At 39.9% G+C, this 6,000-nt stretch overlaps 1 protein-coding gene across 1 annotated transcript in view; it reads right to left on the reverse strand.

Annotated features, from left to right (window-relative positions):
• CASR (calcium sensing receptor) overlaps nt 1-4,724 on the reverse strand; it is an 89,133-nt gene extending 84,409 nt beyond the window's left edge. Inside the window, exon 1 of the mRNA XM_068181857.1 lies at nt 4,541-4,724. The gene's annotated coding sequence lies outside the window, so the exon portion shown is untranslated. The remainder of the gene's footprint in view (nt 1-4,540) is intronic.
• Between the last annotated feature and the right edge of the window lie 1,276 nt (nt 4,725-6,000).

The raw sequence follows: 6,000 nt of genomic DNA on the forward strand, positions 1-6,000 counted from the left end.
ACCAGGGAAGTAGGGGTGGAGAGGGGGCCTGGATTCATTATGCTGTGAGATCAAGTCACCAGCGAGACAGTCCTGAGCGATGTGATTGCTAACTGACTGCTGGACAGGAAAGGTAGACATTAGGAGAGCAGGGAAAGAATCTGCCTTTTCCTCTCCTGCTCCTGCACTCCTGCACTCCTGCACTCCTCCGCTCCTGTGGCTTAACTCACAGTTTTCACTACAAGGCTGCTGTCTTGTTTTCTACCTTCCCCATGTTAACATTCTCTTTGTGACCCTTTGGCTTGAGCAAGCAGTTTCTTTCTTAAATAACTCTTTCAGCATAGTCATTAGTGAGGTGTTCATGGCCATGCCTGTTTCTATTCCTGCCCCTTTCACAGACACACAACATTCTCTAAATAAAATATTAGAGGCAAGGCATCAGTTAAAAAAAAAACTGCCCTGAAATAAACATTACACATTCCATAACATTTCCTTTGTCACCAGAAGCCCTGCAAAAATTTAATTTCTTCTGCAGGCTGCTGCTCCTCTCTTCTAGCCACCACATTTTTTATTCCAGGCCAGTTACTTCAATGTTGCTAATGGTTTCCCCTTGTCCCCAATGTGTAAACAAAGATCTTTTTGCACAAAACAAAGTCGAGTTATCATCTTTGATCAGACTGTTTGGATCCGGTTCAGCTGACAACTACGGAGTTGTTTTTCCACCCCTATGCATTTTCAACATGCTGCAAATCCCTTATGCTTGTGGGATTTCTGTTTGTTTGCTTGGGTTTCTTCAGAGGTTAACTTCTCCAAAGAGCAGTGTGGAAAAGAGAGGAATGAAGCAAATTTCCCAGATCCTGAGGAGCAAAAAATGTGTGTTGCTGGCAGAATATGATTGCTAAGAAACATCTTGGATGCCATCAAGCTAAAAGCATAAGGGCTGTGAAATCAAAGAGTGCATCCACAGAAAAAAGGTGAAGCTGAAGCAGTCAGGCCTTTGAGCATATGGTGCACACATGAAATAGATCTTCAAGATCAAAGGTTAAAAGTTATTTTTTAACTCATGTAAATAATTCTTTGTGCTTCCACAGTACATCACCTTTTGTCTAGGGATGCTAAAGCGTTTTTGTAACTCTAGGGACCATTACCTTATCTAACAATCAGGGACACTAATGTACAAAGAGTTGAGGTGCAAAGTCAAGTCACGCAATCAGAAAGTAAGGGCTGGCAAAAGCAGAGACTGTGCCTTTCTCTGTGGACCTTGCTTTTACAACACCAAAGATTTAATTTTTAAAAGGGCCAAATAATTTTTAGTAGTGTGTTTATGACAAGGCTAATGCTTCCTTGTAACCAAAAGACTATCAAAAGATTACTTTGTAATGTGATATACCAAAGGGAAGACTGATGCCTACGCAGGTAATGAAATATTATTATTATTATTACTCCCATTTTAAAGATGAGATAGTCAACACTCAGTTTTGTGTTCTAATGGATGAAAAGGTACTTCTACCTCTACTCTGCCCGCCTTTGTAAGAGCACATATACCAAAACACACACCTTTAGACAAAGCAGCAGTACTGTTGCTGAAATCTTAGCCTTCCTGCAGGCTCTGATTTTGTCCCTGAGCCCTAAGTATCAGCTCTCCACCTGGGACACCACACATTGGGGTACTGATCATCAGTATCAAAGAAATTATTTTCTGGATACAGAGCTTGACAACAGCAATGCTAGGCATGTTTTGTCCATGTTTCTACTAAACATCAGTGCTCCAAGTTCAGATTTGATTCATGCTTTTAAGTGCTTACATATCTCTCTACTTGCCCTTATCAATGAGGAATGAAGCTAGAAATAGCACAGTACTGAACAGATAGACCAGATTGTTCTTACAGTACTGTAGATCCTGGAACTGAAATATGAAGTGGTTGTTTCTTTGATCTAGAAAGTCTGCGCAACACCTAGAGTACCAAAGTGATCTACAGGAAAGGGCATGATGGAATGTATTCATGTTGCCAAATGCCTACGAGTTTAAATGAAGCACACTAAACTCAAGCAGATGTTCAGAAAATAGGCAAAGTTATTGGCAAAGGCCCTAGTAAGGACCACTTTGGAAGAGTGCCTGATTTGCAGTATCTGGGTAGGCAGTTTACAGATAAGTCTAAAGCAGTTTTGGATTCTGTGAGGGTCTGATTTTGAAGTATCTCTTCTTCCTGAAGTGTCACAAAGACCCTAAGCTTACAAAAAAGAGTGAGTGGAAATTCTGTGGGGAAAAAATAATAGGGGAGATTTGACATATTGTTCTACTGATTTTGAAAACCACTTCTTCCATCTGAACTTCCAAATATTTTAAACCTTTTAAAACATAAATGTTGGAAACTAAAACGTATTCCAGTTGAAGAAGAATGCCTAATTTTGAAAATATTAAATTCAGATAGCATAACCACATAATTTTTTCCCAAGATTTTACTGAGTCAATTAATAAAAAGCTGTACTTTCTCACCAGCAGGACTGATTTAAAAGAATTGGCTTTTCCTAATAAACAGTGTTACTTCAGAAAAACCATAACCAGTTTTAAGAGGCACTGTGTTCAAAAGCACTGCAAAACTCCTCACATGGGGGCCTGGGAGCCCATGCTGCTTGTCAGTAACAAACATATCATCACCTGGTGGTAACCAGCTTTTTATCAATAGCTGTCAAAAGGTGCAGGTCAGCAAGACCAGCACAGAAAAAAAGGTGCTGATGCAGGTATTCTGAGTATGAGGCCTGACCAAGTAAGACGAGGAGATGATAACATGAGTGCATTCTTTTTTCTCCCTTTTTTTTTTTTTTTTTTTTAACAGAGGCTGGAATTACTGGAGGCATCAATTAGTCACATGGATAAGCACACAAGAAAGTTTCTTCTCTGTGGTCTGCAAATGAGACATGAAATAATTTGCAAGGAAATGTGTCTATTGCTATGTGGTCCTCAGCATGGTAAAGCTCAAAAATTCCTGATCAGGTTTGGAAGTTGATCCCTACTGCTTGCTGCCAACTTCCTGGAACTTCCCATTAGCTGTCTCTGCACTGTATTGCAGAAATGATGCATTTCCTTGGGTGTCTGGGAAGTGAATGACTATAAAAAGTTTATTATGTAAAAATCTATTAACACTGCTGTCTACTGACTGCACATGTACAATATTTGAGAATTAAGATGCCATAGAAATTGCAATGGCTGGTTTAAGAAACAAAGTTATTAATAGAAGATTAGGTGTATTCACTTGGACGAATGACAAGCAGGGATATTTGCTTTAGATAGTGCAAAAGCATATTCTGACAAGAATATGGGGTAATCAAACCAATAAAACAATGCTTCCTTTAGTCCACATTTGTCAAACTGCTACTTGCAAGCCTCTGACTTGACTTGTTTCCTCCACTGTGCTCTTTTTCCCTTGCAGACCAAAGTCTGCCCAGGTTCTAAATATGCTTATTATCCAATTGCGACTCAGATACAAGCACATCCTTTCTTAACCCAGCTCAAGCAAAGCCTAGAATGTTGATTTCCTGTTGGAAAAGTGGCCTGCACTGACTGTGATCAGTTGTGGAGCAGTTGGCTCAACAAGGAAGAATGGCCTGGTGGATGGATTAGAGAGTGGAGTGAGTCTTAGGAGATCAGATTCTGTACCTTGCTTTTTCACAACTTTCCTGAATGACTTTGGTCAAATTGCTTAACTCTGTGCTTTAGTTCTCTTGCAGTGTGACAGTACTTTTCTACTTCTCTTGGGAAATGCTGTGATGCTGACAAATAAAGCACCTAAATGTCTAGATAATTCCAATGCTAATTTCTCCAAAGCTGTATCTGCCCTGACATAAACCCCAGTGCTACAAAGATACTAGGACCTTCACAAATGCCTTCCCCCAATTAGCTTTTTCTCAGTTTCAGTATTTCAAAGTTAGTGTTTTCTCAGCTTTTCTCTGGAACCACTTAGCTCCATCATTTCAATTCCAGGCTTTCCTTATTGCTGAAATGTTTCATTTGTGCCAGATTATAAATCAGATTGTAGCTAATGGAAATAGCCATTTTATTTTTTCCTATCTACTTTCAAATGCAGGAAATAAGCTTCTTGGAATTTTCAACTAGTCAGCCATTCTTCTAATTTAATTTGAACCATTTCTCTGTAGGCAATGTTAAAAAATTGCTGTGGTCCTTCTCAGATATTTCAGTAGTGAATTGGTCCTATACAGAATAAATGTGACACACAGAGAACTAGAGTCTTGACATGGCTCCCTTGCTGAAGTTAACGATTTCCCAGGTACATTTCCTTGTGTCTGAGACTCCATTGCAGCTCATTCTTGGAATGTGTTACTGTAGCTGAGATCCACAACACCAGCATCCTGGTTTAGGGCAAATTTGGGAGAAAACCTCCAAAGGGGTTCTCCTAGAAAGCAAATTTAAGTAGCTCTTCTCTCATTTGGTTCGGGAAAAGATTTCCTTGGAGAAAAATGGAGAGAAACTGTTTATTTAACAGGCAAAGCAATCACTAGCACAAAAAAATGAACAATATTAAACAACAAAACCTCTCGCCACTCTGAAGAGATGACAAACTCAGACAGTCTCCTCCACAGGCTGTAGCGCGGCTTACTCAGTCTCTTATCAGTCCATCCAGCGCTAGGAAATGCCGTGGCCCAGGCCAGGCCCCAGTGGGCCACAGGTGAGAACTGCCAATGCTCTTTTGGGTTTTCAGTCTAGAGCAGGTTTAAACAGTTCTAAGAAAAAGAAAAACAAACCACAGTCCAGGGAACTTCTCTGCCTCAGCTAGCTAAAAACTAACTTAAAGTAAAGGAGAGCTCTCTCTCGATGTCTGTCTGTGCTGCAGACAACAGTCTAGGAGAAGGATGCGGGGGAGCAAGTGCAGTTCTTGATAACAAACTCCACACTTCTTCTCTCCCCACTTTTGTTCTTGGAACTAGTCTTAAAGGTGCAAAACTTTTTTCTGGGCTAAACAGACAAATGGGGATACAAGCATCATAAAGTCATCCCGGGACAACCAGTGACTTGGTTTTCACTCTCATCAGGGACATTTTAGAGGATGAGCCTGCAATTCTTTTTCTTATGACTTAAAGTGGCAGATTCCTCCTTTAATTTACGAATCGAGAAATTGTATTTAGTTTAAAAAAAAAATCCCCCTTATTTAATTTTACATCAGGCTGGATGACTAACAGGGCAATAACCCCTCTTTTACTGAAATAAATTGTACCTAGCATTCTGCTGTAGAAATTGCTGAACAGAATGAAGCTTTGAACATCTTTACTCTTTCATGTGTAAAAAAGCACAGAACACCCACATTTCCAAATATGCAAATATACACGGGTAAGTTCACCTCTTTTTACAGGTCTATGTGTACTTACCAGAAAGATGAGCCTGTGATTTTTCTTCTAATTCCCAGCCAGCATGATTCATGAAAGATTGTTTCCAGGGCCCATTATATTTTCTAGTTCAAAGTTCCACAATTTTACCTCTTCTCACAGATCTTCTTCAGATTAGTCAAGAGTGGCTCTATCACTCACCTGCCCAATCACATCCGCTGCTCCCTGCTCTCAGAAAGAAGACTAGAGTAAGCTTCTTCCTCTTCATAACTGGCATTTTAATCAGTGGGACTGGGCACACAGGTCAGAACAATCTGTGTTCTCTATTATGTGTGAAATCTAGCACACTTCTTCCTGAAACTGCTATATTTCTACCAGCTATATTGGAGTACTTGCTTAAACTAAAAGCAGTGCATCCTCCCACTGAATGCTGAGAAGCAGTATTGCCATCGTACGCAAAAGAATTTTTTTCTGATTTTTTTTTCTCACTGAACTACTTTGAAGGTCCTAATGCACCAAAATCTAGGTTTACCTAACTAATGCTCAAAGCCTGTGGTGATCTGCTGTCTTCCTCATCTTTTCACATGAACATTTTGATTGCATTTACATCACCTGGAAGAGAAAGAAAGGAAAAGACCCATTGCAGTTGCCTGCTGTCCAATATACTGTATTTGTTAACAG

The sequence above is a fragment of the Anomalospiza imberbis genome, chromosome 2 (assembly GCF_031753505.1).
Source record: "Anomalospiza imberbis isolate Cuckoo-Finch-1a 21T00152 chromosome 2, ASM3175350v1, whole genome shotgun sequence".
Taxonomy (NCBI): Eukaryota; Metazoa; Chordata; class Aves; order Passeriformes; family Viduidae; genus Anomalospiza; species Anomalospiza imberbis.